This window comes from Vombatus ursinus, unplaced genomic scaffold, assembly GCF_900497805.2.
Source record: "Vombatus ursinus unplaced genomic scaffold, bare-nosed wombat genome assembly UNPS02004577.1, whole genome shotgun sequence".
NCBI lineage: Eukaryota > Metazoa > Chordata > Mammalia > Diprotodontia > Vombatidae > Vombatus > Vombatus ursinus.
The window spans coordinates 1,125,407-1,140,811 of NW_020944355.1; positions in this window are offsets into that span (position 1 = coordinate 1,125,407).

Genomic DNA, 15,405 nt, shown 5'->3' on the forward strand with positions numbered 1-15,405 from the left:
TGTGTGTGTGTGTGTGTGTGTGTGTGTGTGTGTGTGTGTGTGTGTGTATTAGCTCTGCTCCCAGAACAGAGGGGGCCCTTTCCAAAACTTTAGGTTTTTTGCGCTACTGTTTTCAGCACTAGTTTTGGAGGTCTTTAAATTTTTTGTTCTTCCAAGGTGCTGTGATTTAAGAAGAGATGTGGTCATTGCACTTATGGTCTATATTATGTTCTGTGAGTAACCACAAGCACTCTTTTCTTCCTGGAACTGTGACCAAGGTCTCCTCTCCCCTGCAGTCGCAAGCTCTAATGTACTAGTACTCCTCCTTGCCCTGGGACTAAATCCTGGGACCATATATGGGCAATAAAACAAAGTCCTGCTCCCAGTGCCATCAAAGGGTCCTCTATCTTTCTGATGATTTGTCCAACCCCGTTACCATCTGTGGGTTGAGAGCTCGAAGAGCCATTACCGCAGATTCATCTGCCCCCAAGGCCTGCTTCTGGCTTGCTGGGGCATGGCCTGTGCTGGGCTGTGCTCCACTCTCATCCCAGTGAGACAGACCTTTCCTGGTAACATCTGAAGTTGTCTTGGATTCGAAAATTGTTTCACTTCATCCTTTTGTTGGTTCTGCTGCTACAGAATTAGTTTTGAGGCATTATTTTTAAATTGTTTGGAGGGGGATTTGGGAATGCTCAGGTGAGTTCCTATCTTTACTTACACATGTTGGCTCCACCTCACCCTAAAATCTGTTTTCTTAAAAACATATTCAGGTTATGTCTTGCTGTCCTTTGTTCACATGCTGGACATAAATGAGAGTTTTATACACATAGATCAAAGGCCTCAGGAGGTAAATTTTATAATGATTGGTTCTAAGAAGGATCCTCCTTTTATCTCATTAGCTAGATCTTTTTGCAAGGTACTATGCATCACATCTGAGACAGAGACAGAAGGTTCAGTGGAAAAAAACTCTTGGTTCAGCTATTCAAGTGTAGGCTTAGTTATCAGCGGGTTTGCTGGCGACAGTTTCTGTTTACAGCAAAAAAGAAAATCAATCCGTGCCAATGAGTAGATCTATTTTTGCTTCTCTCCAAGTATATTAGCTATAGGTGTATCACTTAACAAATACTATGAAATTGACCCTAAAGTCTGTACAATTGAAATTAAAGTTTACTATTCTTTTTTTTTTTAAAAACATTAGTCATTGTAAGCAGCAATAATGGCCATGCCATTTTTTTAATGTCCAGAAGGGCATATAGAACTATGCTTGATGGTGGTACTGATCAAAGAAATCAAAGAATGTGAGTCCAAATGAAATACAGCAGTATTTGAAAATAACCCCTTTCAGTTTTAGCATGTACTGCAGTGACACAGGTTATAATTGCTAACCTCCCATTGAGGGGTAGAGGGAAGGCAAATTTAAGACATAAGTTCTCCGGTAATTTGGTTACTCCTCTGGCATCCAATTCAATATAATGGTGCATACTAGCTTCATCTTAATTTTTAAATTAGTTTTAATGCCTTGAATTCACACAGTTCCTTTCTTTCAGGGAGCTAAAAGTCTCTTAAGGCTTCAACATTAGCTCATTTGTGAGGTGTGAAACCAAATTGCTAAGTTGAACACCATGTGAATCAATTCAGTTTTTTGTCTTAAGAAATGCAAAGCTTTTCTGTCTGTGTATACACAAGGCTTTTTGCCCCTTGAAATGGTTGTCCTTCCTCTCTGAGACTATTTAGTTTCTGAATTGACAATGACCATTTTGTGGTTTAATCAAAACTGCCGGTTTTTCTGTTTTGTTTGAGATTTGTATTATCTGTATGAGGACACGGCCACTTTAATTGAAATTGACCATTACTCATGATGTGACTGATTTTTTGTCACTGAATTCAGTAGTTTAAATATATTGAATTGATACATCGACCAGTTGTTTAGAGTTAGGTAGCAGCCATTACAGGTGAAATAAACAGACCCTGGAATACTTGATATAGTAATTTTTTGCTATCACCAACAATTCATAACCTCCTGCAATTGATTTGTCTGTGGGCATTAGTACCAATTGTGAAGATTATCAGAAGGATTGCATTAGTGTTCCCAGGGTCCACTTGGGCAGCTGTGTATAGAAATGACTTTTGTGCCAGTAGGGAGATTAAAGTACCCTCTCGGTTTCCAATTTGCTCGTTTTTGGATTGCAACAGGCTCCCCGTAGTCTATGCATCTGAATATTTTTCACCTGGATTTCCATGTAGTATTATTCCCTTTGTGTCTCTTCATAGCTTGATCTACTGTCATCAAAGATAGCCATGTTTGCTGCTAGCCATTAGATTCTATAATAACAGCTCCAGTTAGCACAGGCCTAGGCAGCATGGCACAATGACCATCATTCTAGACTTTGAATCCTTGGAATCAGAATGATCTGTACTCCTGTTTCACTTCTGAAACTTCTGAGCTTTATAATGGTGGGTAAGTCACTTAGACTCTCAGAACCTCAATTTCCTTATTTGAAAAATGGGGATCATAATACCCATATTTCTCTCTCACAGGGTCATGGTATGGTTTATGTGAGATGATGTGTGCATAAATTGTTTGATAAACCTCAAAATACTCTAGAAATGTCAGTTATGCACAGTTCTTCGCACAGAGCAGACTCATAAACATTTGTCGAGTTGAATTACTGGTATTATTGCAGTTCAAGAAAAACTGGCCGGGCTACAAAGCATTGTGATCTGCACAAGGCCCTGTGGTAAATGCTAAGGACACCAAGACAAAGGCAAATAGTCCCTGTCCTCAAGTAGCTACCATTCTACTGGAGAACAACAAACATTAATTGCTATGTAATACTTGGGAACTGTTGGAAAGGGCTAGTTGGGGCTGGATGAGTTTCTGGTGGCACTGGGAAGTGGGAGTGAGCGGGGAATAGACATAGGTGGCCTTAGAGACTGTTGAGACTTCTCTGAAAAGACTTCAAAGATACCCATGTAGTTATGACCCAGGCTGAGAAAGGGGGAAATTGTGTGTAGCTTTGGCATTTCCTAATCTTGTTTTGTAGCAGCTGATATGGCCCAGCTTGGGAGGTTGGCTATGTCAGTAGTGCACAGGAACTGAATTTACTCTATGTTAGTGGTATTTTTCCCCTTTTACCTGTCTTCTTTGTGATTCTGTGATGAGTTAAGATGTTCTCATAGAAGCTGTCATGCTTACCTACATATGTGGATCTTGAAGAAATGCAAATCTTCTCTGAGATTATGTCTACAAGGTCAAAGTGAAGTGAAGATTTGAACTTAGCAATTTTGAGGTAGACAGTCCATTTGGATAATTCAGGCTTCCTGATGCTAAACCATGATGAGCTACTTTACCTTGTGTTATTAATAATAGTCAAATCTCAGCAACCTTTTATACGCAGTAACCATAGGCCATGTCTGAATGACCTAAATAATCCAACTGTGGCATAGGATTCCCATTATTTTAGCAACCTTAAAAACCAGTTTTTATCACCCCATGACTGATTTGGATTGTTGCATGGGATACAATCAATTTCAGAGAAATCAGCCATTTATGTGGCCAAAGTAAACAACTGACTGTGTTGCAGTTGATTCAGTAGCCATGCAGAATAGCATGGGAAAGAAAAGGAAGTTAGAAATCCAGGAAGCAAAGCAAGGAGAGCAGTAGCAACTGATTTTTTTGTACTCTGAAAGCATTCTGGGATCATGTCTTCAGGCCAAAAAAAGTTGCTATATATCTAAGTATCTGAGAGGCCAAAGCAGAACATAGCAGAGGTTCAGGGGTGCCACCAAATTCTGACCAGGTTAGTGGCAGTATGTATATAGGGCACGTGGATTGCCATAACAGTAGGAGATAAGCTCTTGAAGGCAGTTTTTGTTTGTTTTTGTTTTTGTCCTGGTGCCTAGGACAGTGATTGGCCTATGGTACACACAGTGAATGTGTAGATTTGATTATCATTTTAGATACATACATATATATGTACTTGCATATACATATTGATTATAAGAGAATGAACTCCCTCTTCACCTCTACCACCTGACTCCCCTAGCTTCCTTCAAATCTCAACTCAAATCCTGCTTTCTTCAGGTTGTCTTTCTTGGTTTCCTTGGTGGTAGTCTCTTCCTTCTGTAATTATCTTCCATTTATACTCCATATGTCTTGTTTGAGCGTAGTTATTTGTGTACTGTCTCTCTTATTAGAATCTGAGCTCTTTGAGAGACCAAGGACCACATTTTAGCCTTTCTTTGTTTCCCTAGCATGTAATACAGTGCTGTATCCCTAGCATTTAGTATAGTACCTGGTATATAACAAGCATTTAATAAATGCTTGTTGACTAACTTGCCTGAAAGAAATGAGGATAATGTAAAAACAAGAGATATCAATAATTTTTTTAAATAGGAAGAAATCTTGAAACCCAGGAGTTGACTCTTCCTCTTATTTCCAAATGTTTTAAAGATATATTTTATTGATGTCTTTTTAAAATATATATCATGATAATTTCCCTCAGCATTCCTCCCCCTCATCCTCTCCTATAGATCCCATGCAACAATACATTTTTTAAACTTTACCTGTAGCTCTCCATACACTTTAAAAAAAGATTTCCATTTATTATTTATTTTTAATATTCTTTTCTTTTAAATTTTGAGTTCCAGATTCTCTCCCTCCCTCCCACACCCACTGAGAAGGCAAGCAATGTGATATCAATTATACATGCGAAATCATGCAAAACATTTCCACATTAGCCATATTTAAAAATAAACAAGAAAAATAAAGAAAGAAAATTATACTTCAATTTTCACTCAAAGTTCATCAGTTCTCTCTCTGAAGGTAGATATAATTTTTTTTTTCATCATGGGTCCTTTGGAATTGTCTTGGATCATTGTATTGATCAGAGTAGCTAAGTCTTTCACAGGTGATAATCATTATAGCATTGCTGTTACTGTGCACAATGACCTCCCAGTTCTTCTCACTTCTCTTTGCATCAGTTCATACAGTTTCTTGCCATGTTTTTCTAAAACCACCCCCCTCGTCATTTCTTATAGCACAGTGGTACTTCATCAAAATCATATGCCACAACTTCCTCAGCCATTCTTTAATTGATAGGTTTCCCCTCAGTTTCTAATTCTTTGCCATCACAAAAACAACTGCTATAAATATTTTTGTACGTATAGATCATTTTCCTTTTTTTTAATCTCTGTGGGTGGTATTGCTGGTTCAAAGGGCACGCACAGCTTTATAGCCCTTTGGGCCTAGTTCCAAATTATTCTCCATAATGGTTAGACCAGTTCATTCCTCCACCAGCAGTTCATTAGTGTACCTTTTTTCCCCTCATCCCCTCCAGCATTTGTCATTTCTGATAGGTATGAGGTTGTTTTAATTTGCATTTCTCTAAATAGTAATGATTTAGAACATTTTTATATGACTATAGTTTTGATTTATTTTTCGGAAAACTGCCTATTTATATTCTTTGACCATTTATCAATTGAGGAATGGCTTTTATTTTTATAAATTTGACTTAGTTCTAAACTCAGGATATATCTGATAAATGAGGCTTTTATCAGAATAACTTGCTATAGAAAATTTTGATGTTACTTCACTGTCGATAGTACCTTTCAGCATAATATGATTTTCTCTTTTAATTTAATTTAATTTTAATTTAATCTCTTTTAATTAGGTCTATTTTTCCTTTTGCTTTTTCTGAGGTCATTATTGCTACCTTTGCCTTTTTTACTTCAGCTGAAGCATATTAGATTTTGCTCCAGCTTTTTATTTACACCAGTAAATAAATACACCAGTGCCAGTAAAGGGTCCCCTGCAATCTCTTTCTGACCAGTTTTCCCAATCCCCTTCCCATCTCTGGGCTGAGAGAGCCTGAAGCTGCTGCTTCTGCTATGGCTGCTGTTGCCACCACTGCTTTGGGCAGACCTTCACTCCGGTATTATATACTTCTCCTCCTGACCTCTTAGATTTTCTTAGGTTGGAAAAATGTTTGTCTCACCTTGACCTTTAGTTGGCTCTGCTGCTTCAAAATTTGATTTGAGGTGTTATTTTGAAGTTGTTTGGAGGGAAATGTTGGGAGAGTTCTGCTGAATGGCTACCCCTTATCCACCATCTTGGCTCTGTCCTCTCTAATACATATTTTTCAAGAGAAAAAAGAGGAAAAATCAACATAACTGATAATAGCAAAATACCAATATATTAGAAAAAAGTCTGAAAATATATTCAATGTACCATACTCATGGACCTCCCATCACTGCAGAGGGATAGGGTGTGTTTGTGTGGAGGTGGCTTCTCACATCTCATCTTTTTAGCCGTGCTTGTTCATTGTAATTTTACAGTATTTACTTTTAGAATGTTTTGGTTCTTTCCATTTACATTGTTGTAGTCACTATGTATATTGGTTTCTGTATCAGTATATATTAATCTTTCCATGCTTCTCTAACTACTCATCACATTCATCTTTTCTTATAGCACAATAATATTCTATTACAATCATAAACTATAATTTATTTAGTGATTACCCATTTTATGGGCATCTACTTTGCTTCTGATTTTTTGATATCACAAAAATGTTGCTATTAATATTTTAGTATATATGGGGTCTGTCTTTTTATCATTGGTCTACTGGGAGTGTAAGCCTAGTAATAGAATCTCTGGGTCAAAGGGTAAAGATATATTAGTCGTTTTATTTGCCCAATTCCAGATTGTTTCCCAGAATTGTTGTACTGATTCACAACTTTGCCAACAATGCACTAGTGTGCCTATCTTCCCACAACCCTTCCAGCATTGACTATTTCCAACCTTTGTCATCTTTTCCAATTTACGGGATGGGGGGTGCAACCTTAGGGTTGTTTTAATTTGCATTTCTCTTATTATTAGTAATTCGGAGCTTTCTTTCATATGGTTGTTAATAGTTGACAGATTTTCTTTTGAGAACCATTTGTTCATGTCCTTGGACCTAATGGGGAATGGTTTTTGTGAATGTACATGTACATGCATATATGCATATATACATATTAATATATATAGTTTGTATATACATGCACATGTATGTATACATACCTATGTGTGTATATGTATATTTGTATATGCACACACACACACACACACACACACGCGCGCGCGCGCCACAAGCCCTTATCAGAGAAATTTCCTATAAAGGATTTTTCCTATTCTGCTGTTTCCAGCCCTTCTTATCCTTGGTGAATTAATTTTGTTTGTGTAGAAGCTTTTCATTTTCATGTAATCAAAATTATGTCTTACGTTTTATAATTGCCTCTATCCCTTGTTTGGCTAAGAATATGTCTCCTACTCATCCATAGCTATTAGAGATATGTGACTTGTCTCTTCTTACTTTTATAATATGCTCTTTAATATTAAGGTCACATATCCATTTTATTGTGGAAAACAGTAAATTTTGTCCTTCCCCAATTTTTAATTAACTTCTTAATGGAACCTAAAAGGTATACAGTTGTGGATATGAATTTGTAGGCAAGATGTAAGCTAAGGCAATTGGTGATAATTAACAACTGATTAAGGAATTTCAGTGTCTTACTACAGGTTTTGAATTCTCTGTACTGACTGGAAAGAGAGGGTCAAAGCTAGTCTGTCTGGAAGTGACCTCAGATGTCTTAAAGAGATGTAAGCCTTCCTTTAGCCACCCTTGAAAATTTACTTGAGGGATGTATAGCAAACAGGACAAAGGAGTCACAGTTAGCTGTTTAGTAGTAGCTCCATTTTGTAGATAGCATGCCACTGCAAGGCTGCCGCCCAGGAAACACCCAGAAAGCCTTGGAAGTCTGAGGACACAGGCTGACCCAGAGTGTGGCATGGCCTAGTGTTGAACAACAGCAGTCTATAAGATTGCACCAATTTATTAAGCCCCATTGCTTAGAAGAACCACTTCAGGAAATACTGAGTGCTAGCTGCTATGAATAAAAAATAAAATGAAATAAAACGAAAGTATGGTAGCTTCAGGCAGCTCAGAAGTTTAGATCTTGCCTTTTGGCTACAATGCCTCTATTTAATGACAGTCCTCTCACGAGCTCAGCCTTACTGGACTCTCAAACATTCATCATCTTATGTGGCTAATGGCATAGTTCCTGCAAAATTAGTGGGGGGGGGGGTGGCATGAGGAGGGTTAAAAAAGGTCTTGGTGCTTAAGGGAGTAAAAAGCAGGTTGTTGGGAGCTCTTTATCTAGTCCTCTACATTTATTAAGGGCAAAGCCATTTCTCTTTGTCCGCATAAATGGAAGAGGTACAGGATATGTCTCCAGGGCCATCTGAGCCACCAGGGAAGACTCAGCTGAGGAGGGCTGTGGAACTGATGCAACCTGGTTGGCACATTACTTCATAGAGTAATGAGTTAGCAACATGCTTTGTCTCCAGATATTGTTTTCTGTGGCTTGTCATCCAGAAAGGGGAAAGCGAATGTCAGAGAGATTGCTGTTGTCATTCTGGTGGTGTCTGAGCTGTGGTCGTCATACGCACTTTTCACAAATGGAAACTCTCAGCTCCTGAGCCACCCAGCTGAGGGCTTTTGTTGGGCTGGGTATCTGTGGAGAGAACAGTGAAACAACCACAGTTCTCAGTGTGAGAAAACTCGCTCTCATTAGATGCTTGTGTGAGCCCCATCCCACAGCTTTTTTATAGGAGGCAAGTCAGTGGCACTTTATAAGCAGAACATACATTGTTCACCATATCCTGGGACTGTTGGAACATACTAATTTGTGTTCCTCCGATTTTAATTGTATGATTGATATGTTGGCTTTGCAGCATACTGTCAGAATAATTAATTTACAAAGTCTTAAAAGTAAGTGTATGGTGGGGTTACTAATGTACTCTTAAAGAATAATGAAACCTTCAGATGGGCTTTGGTGAATTCTGATGAGGTGAAATGCATAAGATTGATAGTGTTTGGGTGTACCAAAAATAGTCCAAAGAGCCCCAAATCACTGATTGTAAGCTGGCAAGCGTCTCTGAATTAATCTGATTTGCTTTAGCTGTTGCGTTTCCAGGCCAAGGACTGGATAATTAGGATTGTCTCTCTGATTTTGGTAGTCCGTACCCTCTATTCCTGCTACTCTCTGTGTTGACAACAGTCATATATTTAGAATATCTTTCTGAATGCATCTTGCTTATGTTAAGAACACACAGTTCCTCTGTTTGTGGAGTGCTGTGATACTGCAGAGGAGACACACAGCTTGTTCATAAAAACTTCACAAAAATAATGATCACACCTCACTTAATGGCATGAATGAGGAGCTAAAGAAAGCTGGAAGAAACTTTTTAAAAAAAATTTACGGTATAGGTCATTTCCCCCAAGCATACCTCTGAAGTGCCCAATGCAGGCAACGCATATGCATCCCAAGTGGATCGATTATCGATTATCGATAAGGTGCATCTCCCCACCCCCAAAGGCCCTCAGCAGAGCATTGTTGCCACACTTTTGTCCTGTTTTCATTGGCCCATTTTAAACCCAGTTTGGATTCCTTTGAAACTCTAGTATCCATCCAACTAGAAGAAAAGGACTCCCCTACAGAAAGCATTATGTAGAAGTGGGTATTTGGGAACAGTTTATATTGCCTTTAGAAACATTTGGTGTTTATATTAAATCATTACATTTATGTAGTGATTTTCATTTTCTAAAACATTTTCACCAACCTTCCTTTGTTTGGTCTTTGTGTAAGATGGCTAGGACTGGGATGTTTCTGTGAATCCACCATGGGTCTGTGATTTTTCTCTCCATAGGAAACTTTGAGGGTAGGGAGCTGCCTTTAGCATGGCAGATGGCAGCCCATCTATGACTTAGTAGACAAATCCTGGAGAATTACTTGAGGCACATGGAAAAGTGACTTGCTCAGATGTCATAGAGTAGGTGTCAAATTTAAACCTAAGTCTTCTTCAATCCAAAACACAGCACTTCATGAGTTGGCTACAGATTTATACTACTTAATCTCAATTTGGCCCTCATTGTAGCAAAGAAATCCTAGTACTCTTCCTTAATCAATTTGCCACCCCACTGTCCACAGCAGCTTTTTTTCTTGGGGGGCAATTGGGGTTAAGGGACTTGCCCAAGGTCACACAGCTAGTAAGTGTCAAGTGTTTGGTCTGAAGCTGGATTTGAACTCAGGTCCTCCCGACTTCAGGGCCGGTACTCTATCCACTGCGCCACCTAGCTACCCCCACAGCAGCTTCTTCAGCTCCAAACTTCTTCTTTCCTCAAACCCCCCTTAGTACCCCTTGTCTTCTAACTCTCAGCTGAGGACTTCTCCTCATGCTGAGCTTCATATTTCAAATTGAAGCCATCTGACAAGAGCTCCTTCTCCCTTCTACATGTCACATCTCTCTGATAGCCTCTACCTCCTCCTTCACTGTAGACCTTGATGACGAGGGGGATCTTCTACTTGGCAAGGCCAGAGTGTAGCTTTGATCCCATCCCCTTGCTTCTTCTTTAGCAGGTTGTATTCACTAGCCCTTCCGTTAGCACCCCCCACCATCTTCAGTATCCCCTGGTTCCTTCCCTGATGCCCACAAACTTGTCAAAATCTTCCCCAAACGTAAAGAAAACCCCTCATTAGAGGCAGCTAGGTGGTGCAGTGGATACAGTGCTGGGCTTGTAGTCAAGAGAACTTAAGCTCAAATCCGGCTTCAGATACTTACTCAAACCCTGGGCAAATCACTTAACTTCTGCCTGCCTCATTTCCCTTAATTGTAAAATGGGGATAGAAGGGATGGGAATAAAATGAAGATACAGCTATCTCTCAGCATTGTTGTAAGGATCAAATGAAATAATATTTGTAGAGCACTTAGTACAGAGCCTGGCACCTAGTAGGTGCTTAATAAATGCTTATTTCCTGCATTCCTTCTTCACTAGATCTGACGATGCCTGCCCTACATCACATTATGTCTTTCTTCTTCTCAAGTCAACTCCTTAAAGAAGCTAAGTACATGTCTCTGCTTCATTTCTTCTGAACCCTCTACAGTCTGGCTTCCAGTGTCATAATTCAGTGGAAACTCATCTTTCTATAGTTACCAATGTTCTCTTAATTGTCAAATGTATTGTAGTGATGTCGTGGACAAGTGTTGGATTTGGAGTCAGGGGACCTGATTCTGGATCCTGGGTCTTGCCTTGATTTGCTCTGTAAGTCACTCACCCCTTTGACCTTAATTTCCTCATCTGTAAAATTCGAGGTTTGGACTAGGTGACCTTTAAGACCTCTGGCATCGCTCAGTCTATGATCTCATGACCCGGGTGGAAGATGGAGAACAGGAGAACCCCCTGACCTCCTGCATTATCTAGTGAAGCAGGAACGTAGCTCAGAGGGCTAAAATATAGCTTTGTTTTCCTAAACCCTCAGCATCCACATCACCTCTCAAGGCTGCCAGGGCAGGAGAAGAAGCTGTCAGTGAATCAGTCCCACTTTCCTTTGGCTTCCCCCTGTGACTATCCTCAGCTCCTGATTCTTGGAGCCATCACGAAGGGGCCTGTCAGCTCTGCCATTTTATGGCTGTCAGTGCTGCCCGTAGGCTTTGAGGCCAGACTCTCCTGGCCCAGCTGCACCTATGCTTAGACTCTCTTCCGTCCATAGCTGATGCCTCTTGTCAATCAAATTTGTCCCAAGTTTACAAGAATTCCTAGGTATGGCTCTGTTTGGACAATGCTACCGTTTTTCTTATCTTTGTAATTTAGTTTATTCTTGGATGTGAAGATATCTGGAAAGAGGCGATGGTAAACAATTGATAAGAGAAGTGCCCCCAAAGAATGTCTAACAGTTATTTACTTTTGCTGTAAAATGAGAAGTGTGAAGGCAGGAAGAAGGAACAATCTGGCCAAGTGTCCGAGCCTGAGGCTCAGATACTCGTTACTCCTGCATCAAAAAAGAATCACCTCTGTTCGATTTTGTCACTAATTGATGTCAAGAATTGTGGTGAAATTTTATTACAAATGATCATTTACTTGGATGTGAATGTTCCAAATGTTTTTTATGTTCCTGAGTAGGGTTTTATTGTATCATAGAACCAGTTCTTTCTGGAAGAATGCATGCTTAAATTTATTAGGAGATAGGAGAGCCAAGATAAAAACAAGATCCAATATGCAGAATTTTACTCTGTAGCCAAACTTGAAGAAATACTTCTCTTCTGTAGTCCTCAGAAAATCCCAAAATAGTTTTTAAGTGGTAATTGATGGAATTCTGAAATTACGTATGCATTAGCTTTCATGGTACACAGTTGAAACCCATTAGTAGAAAATACCCTGATGTCCTTGAAGTCACATGACTAATATAATGTTCACTCTTCCAACTGCCGTTTTGTTGCGCAGGTCACAGCTTATTCCCTTACCAGGCAAGCTGCATCATATATCTAGGACTTGGATTCAGGAAAAACTTGAATTCACATCCCACCTCTGAAACTTACTATAACTTTGTGACTCTTGTCAATGCCCTTCCTCTCTCCAAGCCTCAGGTTGCTCATCTGTCAAATAGGGATAATAAAGTCTGGGATCCCTACGTCATAGGTGTTGTCATGTTCACATAAATTCATTTGTGGGAAGTAGTTCACAAAGAACTCCACAAATACCATTTTTTGTTGTTATCCCAGAGGCTTTTTTAAGCTCTTTTACTGTCTGGCAGATGCAAAGTAGTGGCAGAATCCTTGTCATTAAACTGTTTGGACATTATGCTGTCAGTGTTGACAAAATCCAGGAAGCTTTCTCCAAAGAAATAGTCAACAGAAGAACATCCCCAGGATGGTCTGACTAGTAGGTGTTAGGCCTATATGGTGTGTGTATATATTGCTGTCGCCCCCTAGTGGACACATTAATCAGATCTAATGATGATTGTGATGAACCCCACTGCCCAGCACTAATGGGGAATTCACCTGTATCTCAAGGAGTTTTGCATTCACATCCCAAAATGTAGTTGTTCTTGTGGCTTCTCTTCAAGGGATGCTGGCTATACCTCTCTCACTAACTGTGTGACTTTGGACAAGTCACTTATCCTCTCTGGGCCTCAGTCTGTCACCTCCAAAATGAAGGGGTTGGACTAGATTACCTTGGCGGCTCCTTCATTCTAAAGCTAAAGACAAGAGTCTGGCCCAACCACATCTACATTCTGTGAAGGAGGTCATGAGTAAGTCAGAGAGTCCTCCATTATTGATGGTGTGGCTGTAGAGAGACGTTATAGACAGACGTCTCATGTAGCCTGGTCTTCTGTGTGCCTGCTTGATTTTATTTATCTTGTCAGGCTCTAGGGGCAAGACAAGGAAGATGGTTGTGTCCAATGTATTGATTGCCCCCTAGTGGATGGAGTATACAGTTTTCACATGTGACAAAGGTGAATACTGATCCCAGAATAGTCATAGAATCTTAGATGTAGAGCTGAAAAAGACCTTGGAGATCATCTTGTCCAGTATCTTTACGTTACGCACAAAATCTGAATTGAGGCCCAGAGTGAGGCAGGAGTTTACACAGATAGGAAGGAAGTAGCAGAGTTGGGGTTAGGGTTAGGCCTCTGACTCTAGGTCAGTCTTGCCATATTATGAGGTAACAGAATTGCAAACTGCGCGTGACTGCATTGCCCAGCCCTCCCCTCATGTGTGCCTTGCCATTTTTCTAGCTCCTGTCATTGTCATCCTCAACCAATGTTTACTGAATACCTACAGTACCAGGTGCTATGAGGCTTACAAATAAGTCTTAGTCTTTAGTACCACCTCCTCTTCTTTGTCAGAGGCCCAGTGCCCTGGCTCCTTCCCCAAAGAGCGATCTAGTCTGAGAGGTAAGACCTGTGCGTGTGACAAAATGATGCTCATCCAAAGCAGTGTCCACCAAGTGCAAGATGAACAGTATAGACAATAAAATGGATATGAAATCATAAAGGAGAGAGAGTTCTTATCCTTCTGGATTGGGAATTGAAAACCTGGGTTGAAACCTGATTCTGCCATTTATGGGCTGTATCACCATGAGTAAGTCTCTTCCCTTCTCAGGGTCTCACTTTGTACAATGATAGGCTTGCACTAGATGAACTCAAGGACCCCTTCCAAGCCTAAGTCTCAGATCCCTCCCCTTTCCTTCCCTCATTTTGTACTGCCGCTTTTTAGAGGGGTATGTTCTATTGGTGGCAATCCTGAACAGATGAGGCCATGCACCAGGCTTCAGGTACATACCCCATGGCACTAGAAAAGTCCCATATACCCCAAGTATTTTATAGCAGTGTTTTTTTTTGTAGGCATAAAGAACGGGAATCAAAGTGGATGCACATTTATTGGGGAATGGATTATTAAGCTGTGGTATGTGAATAGTGGAATATTACTTGGCTACAAGAAATAATGAATATGAAGAATACCAAGAACCACAAGAAGACTTAGATAAATTGAAACAAACTAAACTAATCAGAACCAGGAAAATGCAACAAGGCGCTGCAACAACTGAAAAGTTACTGAAAGCCAGTAATTACAACAATTGACCTTGGTTCTGGAGAAGCCCTCTGTGGTGCCTAGTGGGGCTTCCTCCTTTCTTTGCAATGTGGATGTTGGGGGTCTGGGGAAGGAGAGGGAGCATGGAGCGGGAGTGACTGTGGACCATTACACATAATGGCAGCCTTCAGCGATGGGCCAGTTTTGCAGAAATGATTTTTTCCCTTTCTTTTTTCTTCTGTTATAAGAGATAGCTTTCCAGAAAGGCTAAGCTAGGGATATATTGGGAAACAGAGGGGGTGGGAGAACAAACGATAACAATATTTTTTAACAGGAAATACAAAAAGAAGCAGTGTTTGAATTGACTTAGGGCTTCCCCCACCACCCCAATGCTCTCTAGTGATCTCTAGACCTGAAGCATATGCAGGAAGATGAGTGAATATTAGACCATTAAAGCAGCCAGAGTTGTTTGAACTGTGGACCACTTTCTGTGGACCACTATTTCTATACAAATAGTCCTTTGTGAAGTGAGTCATTCCTACTCAGCTAACGCTTATTAAGCACCTCCAGTGTGCAAGACATTGTTCGAGATTGTGGGGATAGACGCACAAAGCAAAGCATCATCACTGTCACAAAGCCACTTGACACTCTCTTGGGGAGTGGGGGAGAAGCTCAACACTTTAATGAATATGCACTGATTAAGTGTCTACTCTGTGCTAGGTCTGAAGAATATAAAGACAAAAATGACCCTAGTCCCAGGGAGTGCACATTCTCTCAAGGAAGACAATATGTACAAGTTAGGTATATACAGGATAACTACTACCCAAATACAAGGGATTTTAAGAATGAGGAAGCAACGAGGAGTTGGAGGAGGGATCTGGAAAGGCTTCGTGTAGAAGGTGGTCCTAAGAGCTGAGTCTTACAGGAAACTGTCCAGTCCAAGAGGTAGGTGCAGGTGATGAGGGAGTGCCATATGTGAGGAACAGTAAGGAAGCCAGTGTGGCTAGGCCAGAGGC